This window comes from Propithecus coquereli, unplaced genomic scaffold (assembly GCF_000956105.1).
Source record: "Propithecus coquereli isolate 6110/MARCELLA unplaced genomic scaffold, Pcoq_1.0 Scaffold265, whole genome shotgun sequence".
In the NCBI taxonomy this organism is placed as follows: domain Eukaryota; kingdom Metazoa; phylum Chordata; class Mammalia; order Primates; family Indriidae; genus Propithecus; species Propithecus coquereli.
Window position 1 is genome coordinate 2,579,439 of NW_012148230.1, and position 8,726 is coordinate 2,588,164.

An 8,726-nucleotide genomic window follows, 5' to 3' on the forward strand; every position below is an offset into this window, starting at 1 on the left:
AAAAAAAAAAAAAAAGAAACAACTTTATGACAATGAATAGATGAAATAGACAAATTTCTTGAAAGACAAAAACTACTAAAGCTCATATAGTGAGTGAAGGTGATTCATACAGCAAAAGACTGAAAGCTTTCAAGAAAAAATAGATAACTCTAATATTTCTGTATCGGTTAAAGTAACTGAACTTATCCTTTAAAACTTTCCAACAAAGAAAACTCTAGGCCCAGATAAGTTTACTTGCAAACTCTAATAAACATTTACAAAACAAATAATACTAATCCTAACCAAAATTTTTTAGAAAATGTAAGAAGAATCACTTCCTGATATAGTTTGGTTATCTGTCCCCTCCAAATCTCATGTTGAAATTTGATATCTGATGTTAGAGGGCCTAGTGGAGGGTGTCTGGGTCATGGGGCAGATCCCTCATGAATGGCTTGGTGCCCTCCCTGCAATAATGGGTGAGTTCTTGTCCATTAGTTCATGCGAGAGCTGGTTGTTTAAAAAAGTGTGGCACCTACCCACCCACCCACCTTGCTCCTCTTGCATGTCACTTTCCGTCTCCCCTTCACCTTCCTCCATGAATGAAAGCTTCCTGAGGCCCTCACTAGAAGCAGATGCTGGTGCCATGCTTCTTGTACAGCCTGCAGAACTGTGAGACAAATAAACCTCTTTTCTTTATAAATTATGCAGCCTCAGGTATTCCTTTATAACAACTAAGACACTTCCCAACTCTATGAGGCCAACATTACCCTGATACAAAGAATTACATGGAAAAGTATCCTTCATGGATATAGATAGGAAAAAAAAAATACTCAACAAAATATTAGCAAATATAATCTACTCATTTATGAAAATTATATCATCACTAAGTGAAGGTTAACCAGACAATGCAAGGTGATTCAACATTTGAAAATAAATTAATGTAATTTGTCATAATAGACTAATAGATAAACCATACAATCATCTCAATCAATACAGGAAAAACATTTGAACAAACTCAAGTGTTCGTTAATGATAAAAACTCTCAGCAATCTAAGAATAGAATGGTAATGTCCTTAAAATGATAAAAGGCCACTGTCTTAGTCCATCAGGGCTGCTACAACAAACTACCATAGACCGAGTGGCTTATAAACAACAGAAATTTATTTTTCATAGTTTTGGAGCCTGCGAAGTCCAAAATCAAAGTGCCAGTAGATTCTGTATCTGGTGAGGAGCCACTTCCCAGTTCATAAACTGCAGTCTTTTCAGTGTATCCTCACATGCAGAAAGGGGAGGGAGCTCTCTGGCTCCCAACTCTATGAGGTTTCTTTTATAAGAACACTAATCTATTCATGAGGGCAGAGCCCTCATGACCCAATCACCTCCCAAAGACCTCACCTCCAAATACCCTCACAATCAGGATTAAGTTTCAACATTTGAATTTTGGCAAGGACACAAACATTCAGTCCATAGCAACACTCCATCATACTTAATAATGAAAGACTGAAAATTTTCCTCTTAAGATCAGGAACAGGATAAGGCTATTCCCTTTCACCACTCCAATACAACATCATACTAGAGGTCTTAGCAATGGCAGTAAGGACAAAAGGGGGGTTACATACAAATTGAGAAAGAATAAAACTGTTCTGTATTCAGAAATAACATGATTGTCCACATAGGAAAATTACAAAGAATCTACAAAAAAAGTTACTAGAACTAATAAGTGAATTTAGCAAGGTTACAGGATTTAAGGTCAACATGCAAGAACCAATTATATTTCTCCATACTAGCAGTGAACAAATGGAAACGGAAATTTAAGAAAATTATCACGTACAACAGTATCAAAAATTATGAAATACTTGGGTATAAATCTAACAAAATGAACATCTGTATGCTGAAATTACAAAATGCTAAAAAAGAAATGAATGATGATCTAAATAAATGGAGATAACCTGTGTTCATGAATTGTAAGATTCAATATTAAGATGGCAATTCTTTGCAACTTGATCTATGAATTCAACACAATCCAAATTAAAATCCCCTCAGGAATTTTTGTAGAAACCAAAAACCTGCTTCTAAAAGTTTTATGATAAAGCAAAGGAACTAGAATAGCCAAAATGACTTCGAAAAAGAATAAATTCAAAGATTCACATTACTTGATTTAAGACTTATTAAAAAGTAAAAATAACCATGACAATGTATTATTGGCAAAATTATAGGCACAAAGATCAAGGGGATAGTTCAGAAACAGATTCACATATATGGTCAACTGATTTTCAAGTTAATTCTTTGAGGAAAGGAAAATGCTCCCAATAAATGGTGCTGGAAGAACTACATATTCATTTGAAAAGAAAACGAGCCTTGACCCATCCCACATCCCATACAGAAAAACTAACTCAAAATGGATAATATATCTTGACATAAAAGCCAAAACTATAAAACGCGTAAAAGAACATAAGAGGAAATCTGCACAACTTTACATTGGACAGAGTTCTCAGAACACAGAAGCATAAATCATAAGAAAAAACTGATAAACTAAATCTAATCAAAATTAAAAGCTCCTCTTTTACAGTTAGGAAAATAAAAACTTCAGATTGCAGTGTGTTTGTATGTATGTATCTGTATGTCAAATAAGCTGTATAAAGAATGTATCAAAAAAATGTTTACAACTCAGTAAGACCCCAATTTTTAAAAATGGGCAAAAGATCTAAACAGATATTTCATAAAGGAAGACATATATGTGAGCACATTCTCAGCATCATTAGCAAGTAAATGCAAATTAAAATCAGTGTGATACTACTACATACCCACTAAAAGCACTAAAATTAAAAAGACTGAAATAACCAAGTGTTGATAAGGATGTGGAGCAACTGGAACTATCATACACTGCCGGTGGATATGTAAAATGAGACAACCACTTTGGAAAACAGTTTGGCAGTTTCTTATACAGTTAAACATTCACTTACCGTACAACCCAATAAATTCCTTTCTAGGTATTTACAAAGAGAAATAAAAACACATTCACACAAAAACTCAGAATGACTGTTCATGGCACCTTTGTTAATGACAGTCCCAAACTGGAAACAATCAAAATATCCATAAATAGGAGAACTAGTCAACAAATTGTGGTAGATCAAGACCATGGATTATAACTCAGCAATAAAAAAAGACAGAAAAATTAAATACACAAAAACATGGATGATCCTCAAAAACATCACACAGAGAGAAAAAGATGGAAAAGGGTATATAATCCTAAATTCCACTTATATGAAATTCTAGAACAAATGAAAACAATTTATATCAAGAAAAAGAGGAGTGGTTTCCTGGGACTGAGGGTGAAAGTATAATTGACTATAAAAGGGCAGAAGGGAACTTTTGGAGGAGATAAAAATATTCTATATCTTCATTATGGTATGAAAATATTCCACTCTTGATTACGGCGATGGTGACACGGGTGTAAACACCTGTCAAAACAAAATAAACTGTACATTTTAAATAAGTACATTTTATTGTACCAAGTTATTATCCTCAACAAAGTTGATTTTTTAAGAGGGTGCTCTCTTAAGAAAATATTAACCAAGGAATATTGGTGATGCCCATATATAACTACCTCAAAATATGTAAAAAAAAAAAAAAAAAAAAAAGAAAGAAAGAAAAAGAAAAAAATCTAAAAAACTCAATACCTATTTATGGCTTTTAAAAATGTCAACAATGAAAATAACAATAAAATCATCTTGGAAATCCTAGAACAAAATATTTTAACTTAATATTGGCTATTTATCAGAAAGCTTCAGTGAACATCATAATCACTGCTAAAACATTGGAAGCATTCCCCTTAAAATTAGAAACAACACCAAGTTTTTAGCTATCAGTGCTATTATTCAACATTATACAGGATGTATAATCACAAAAGTAATGAGAAAAACATGTAAGTTATAAAAATTGAAAAGAAAACCACAAAATTGAATATTTCCAGATAATTATTAACTCAATAAAATTATTTGACACACGACAGAGAAAATTCAAAAGCTTTCCTATAACCACAAGAAAAAAAAAAAGAAAAATATTACTGAAAGTTTCCACCCACCACAGCAATCAAACCATAAAATAGCTAGGAATACTGAGAAGAAATGTCATACATATGGAAAAACAAACTACAAAACTTTCCCTAGGAATATAAAACAAGACGTGAATAAAATGTAGAGACCACATTTCTAAGGTGAGAGACTCAATACTATAAAGGTCAGTTCTCTCCAAATTAATCTAAAATTTTGATATAACCTCATTCAAAACAGCTAAGGATTTTTTATTTAAATCACGAGTTGAGTCTTAAAGTTCATCTAGAAGAAGAAATGCTTAACAAATAGTCAAGAATATTTTCAAAAAAAGGTAATGAGGAGGGAGAAATCGTTATCAAAATTTAAAATATGCATACACTTTAACTGAGCAATTCCATTTCTAGGAATCCATGCTCCAGAATTAATCACACATAGACAGAGGAAGTTTACTGAACTGTTAACAGTGGTTAGGAGACTCTTGGGATGCAGATAGGACTAAGAAGGGAGGTGGGAGTTGCAGTTTTTACCTTACATACTTCCATACTATTTACATTCTTAAAATCAAGGATGAGTTGAATTTTGTAATTAAACATCAGTCAATAAGTTACAAGGTTGGCTTCATCATAAAGCATTATTTGTGATAGCAAAAGGAAACTGTAATCAATTTAAATATCTTTCAATAAGGGAATAATTATAGCCCAAACTGATGAAAATACCACTTACCCTTTACAAAGTATTAGGGAGACCTATATATAATAAGGAAAGATGTCCAAGATACATAATTAAGTGAAAAAGCAAGTGATACACAAATGTGTTTGATACAGTATCCCTCAAAAGGAAGACGACTTTGCATGAATGTGTAAGTATTTAAAAGTGCATCTGCAAAAGCATCTTGAAAGATGAACACTAAATTGTAAACTCTAGACACTGGAGTGGGACTGGAGGATGAAAAGAAATATTCTCATTTTACTAAATAGTCCTTTATTTATAATTGTTGACGTTTACATCAAGCTTGCATGTCTATAATTAATTTAAAAAATTAAGCGGTTATTTCATACGGAAATGACATGAATCTCAGAAGACAATTAAAACACTGAAAACTAGTTTTAAACATTTATTTTTGTTATCTTCAGGTTGCTTTACATACTCTTCAAATGATCTGTAGTCTTCAGCAAAGGTGACTGCCATTTTAAAGAAATGTGGGAAAATATTTCAGATAAAAACAACAGAATATATTAAGCCTTTAAAAAAAAAAATCTGTAAACTCCACAGAGACAGCAGATTCAAAGCAGTGTCTATGCGGATGTAAAAATTTTTTAATGCCGGAGAGGGAACACTCTCAGATTATTCTTCCTCCCTGCAAAAAAAGACTATTTATCACCTTCTCTTTTCTGCAGCTTAGTCTGAGGAGCTTTAAACTCACCATTTTGAATGTGCGCAAAATGATTAACAGGCAGTAATCTTAGGGAGGCCAAATTAAAGGTGCTTCTGCCAGAGGCGTGCGCTGAGGTGACTGACATCGCTAAAGGGGAGACGCAATGATGGAACGCAGCTAACGTCAGAACGATTGCTACGGTTTGTACAAGGTGTCTGCGTGCCCGAGCCTCGGTGACAATCGGGAAAAATGCAAATACACCCAGGAGAGTGACGGCAACGGAAGGTTTTTCGGGGGAGGAGGGCTGCAGGCCTGTGGCGTAAGATGGATAAGCTCTATGCGGGGTGACTGGAAACGGAAAGAGAAGGCGGGTGTGAGGTGTTGGTGAGGGGAACACTCTTGTACAGTCGCGAGTGTGGGGAGAAAGGCAGGGGTCCTTGGCCGAGTCACCAAGGACAGCAGAAGAGACAGCAGGAAAAAGCGGCAGGCGGAGACCCCTATACCAATCGATGCCAACTGTCCGGGAGGCAGCGGGCGCGGAGGCCCCGGACATGAGCGCGGCCCCAGGTCGGGGCTGGACAGGGCCCAGGAGGCGAAGAAGGCCTCTCACAGCAATCAACCCCACCCACCATGGCCGGCGCAGCGGGCCAGGAACAGGCCCCGCTCCTTCTCGAGGAGGGAGACTAAGAAATTGAGGAGCTGAACGCAGCAATTTCCTCGCCCCGACCCCCACACTCCCGACATCAGAACAAGCCTGACTTTCAAAAACCAAAAAAAAGAACCCCCCAAAAAAACCCTCACCGAAATGTGCAGCGGCTCCGGAGCGAGAATAGCGCTCGAACCTCACCCGCCACCACCGCCTTCTTCTCCGCCTCCGACTCCTCCCCCGCCGAACGCGCAGCAGCAGGCTGCGGCGGCGGTGGCAGCGCCGGCGGCGGCGGCGGCGGCGGAAGCAGAGGCGGCGGCGGCGGCGCGTCCCGCCCCTTGCGCCGCGGTGGAGGTGAAGGAGCCGCGCACGCCGGCCCCGCCCCCGAGACGGCGCCAGCCAATAGGCTTACGGGGCCTCCTAGGGAGGGGGAAACGCACACACCCAATCGGAACCTGAGGAGTGGGCTCACGTCAATGGTTGGGACGTGGCAGAAAAAGGGAAAAATAGACTGAATCTACGACCAGCTACCCTTCAGGGGGCCTTCAGCGATTGGCCGAAGAGCGGAAAGATGGAGCCCGACTCTGCTGCCCGCCCCCGCCCCGTCGGGCCCACCTCCTTTCCCTGCAGCACTGCGACGTTTGGGGAGGGGGCGGGGTACGGCGTACGAGGCGAAACTGCACGGCCTTTTGTGGTTTGGGCTGGCAGAAAAGGGCGGGGTCTCAGGGAAAGGGAAAGGGATGTGGAGAACTACGGCAAGGACTGGCGCAGTTGGACTTTTTCAGAATTCCAACAGCAACAACCAAAATGGAGGCATTAAAATCGATCCTCATTCAACTGGAAGCCTGACTAACGAGGTTAAGGTCTCCTGGCATAAAGTTCAATCAATTGCAGTTCTGATGACAACAGAAGAAAAGGGATAACAGGAGGAAGGACATGTTTGCCCACCCTGACTCTACGCACTGCGTCGTGCTTTCTGCTCTCCCACTCGGGGAGGGTAGACCCCTGCCCCCTCATTTCTGATTCTACTGGGGGGAGGGCGGAGTAGAGGGGAGTTCTGCCTTTCCTCTTAATAGCCTGGGGCTGACCGGAGCCTTCCAGTTTGTGGCTGATCGATTGTCATGCAGGGAAGTCACAGCTCCCGTCACATGCAACCAAAATAAATTCAACAGCTGTAGTCCCCGGACACCTTGCTTAATTTAAACCCGGGTGACAGTTTAGTTAATTATGTCAGTGATGCAAAATTGTTTTTCGTTCCTCACATGTCCTCTTTTTTCATTCTGAAACATGTCCGCTTCCCTGATTACAATCCCTCTTTCCTATCTCCTCCCCATTGCCCAGTGGCCAGGATATAGTTATTGCGTCTCCTCCCCCAAAAATTAAGAGCCTCACTTCTTGTGCTGTCCCCTGACAACTGCAAAATCTCCTGCTAGTAAACTGAGACTAATTTTTTTTCCCGCTGTTGATGAAGACAAATTATCTGAAATTTACTGTAGAAACTTAGGTTATGAGAATTTGCCAGACATTTTGTGAAACCATTCCCTGTAGAAAGTGTCTTACCAAGAAACCATTCCCCCTTTTGATATTACTCTGCCTTTACACATGTTGCTGTAACAGTTGCTACTCTTCATCCATCCAAGTTCCTTCCTCTTTGAAAAAGAATTCTAATTCTAATTACATTTCCTTAATTTCCCAATTGGATATATTAACCTGTTTGGGGGAGGGGCGTCCAATTTCTATCTTTTTCATACCATATCGGTGTATACCACTCACAGTATTATTTTTTTCTTTAAATAAATATTTTTTTCTTCAATATCTTTCAGAAGGAGACTCCATAAAAGTACTGTAAGCGGAAAACTAACATCATTCTATCGCAAGTTGAAAGTGACTGTAAGAAAAGTGAGCATAAAACAATGATTTTAAATTCTGGCTAGAAACTGTTGCCCACTGAATGCTCTGAGCCTTGGAGCCCACTCTTTTTGTTACCAAGAATTAGATACATATTAAAGACACAGCAGACAAATGATATTTTTATCATGATGTAATTAAAGGATAGAAAAAGAGAATCAAAGTAGCAATCACTTTCTCACTATATGAGTCATTGTTTTTAATCCTGCATGCATGTCCCAACTACAGTAATCCAAGGCATCATAAGTGATCAGTGTTACTCTCTGAGAAACACTGGTGTGGAGGCTTAAAGCCCGTACTCTAGAATCAAAGAGGTATATTCTCATAGGGCTTCTGCATTTATAGCTGTGTGCCTCTGGTCGATCAACTTACCTCTCTGGCCTCAATTTCCAATTTAAATATGGGAAAATATTAATACCTATTCATGAGTTGTGTAGATTAAATAAACTAATAAATGTAAAGCATATTATGCCTAGAATGAAGTAAGTGCTAAATATGTATTAGCTTATGTATTGTATTATTATGTATATATATAAATAAAAATTATTAGCTTATATATATTATTATTGTTTATTCCCAGAGTTATGAAACACTCCCTAAGGCAATGGGCTTGTCTGGTCAGCAGTCTGAAATGTCGGTTCTTCCTGTGCTCTTGGCCGAAGAATGACCAGACACACTGAAAGCAAGGTAACCACAAAAGGAGGTTTATTGAGGAAAGAAAGAAAGAAAGGGTTATAGAGCAAGAGCAAGATACATTCGCCAT

At 38.6% G+C, this 8,726-nt stretch overlaps 1 protein-coding gene across 1 annotated transcript in view; it reads right to left on the bottom strand.

Moving 5' to 3' along the window:
- The window catches only part of PJA2 (praja ring finger 2, E3 ubiquitin protein ligase), an 83,870-nt gene extending 77,475 nt beyond the window's left edge, over window positions 1-6,395 (bottom strand). Inside the window, exon 1 of the mRNA XM_012647373.1 lies at window positions 6,211-6,395. The gene's annotated coding sequence lies outside the window, so the exon portion shown is untranslated. The remainder of the gene's footprint in view (window positions 1-6,210) is intronic.
- Window positions 6,396-8,726: the final 2,331 nt, after the last annotated feature.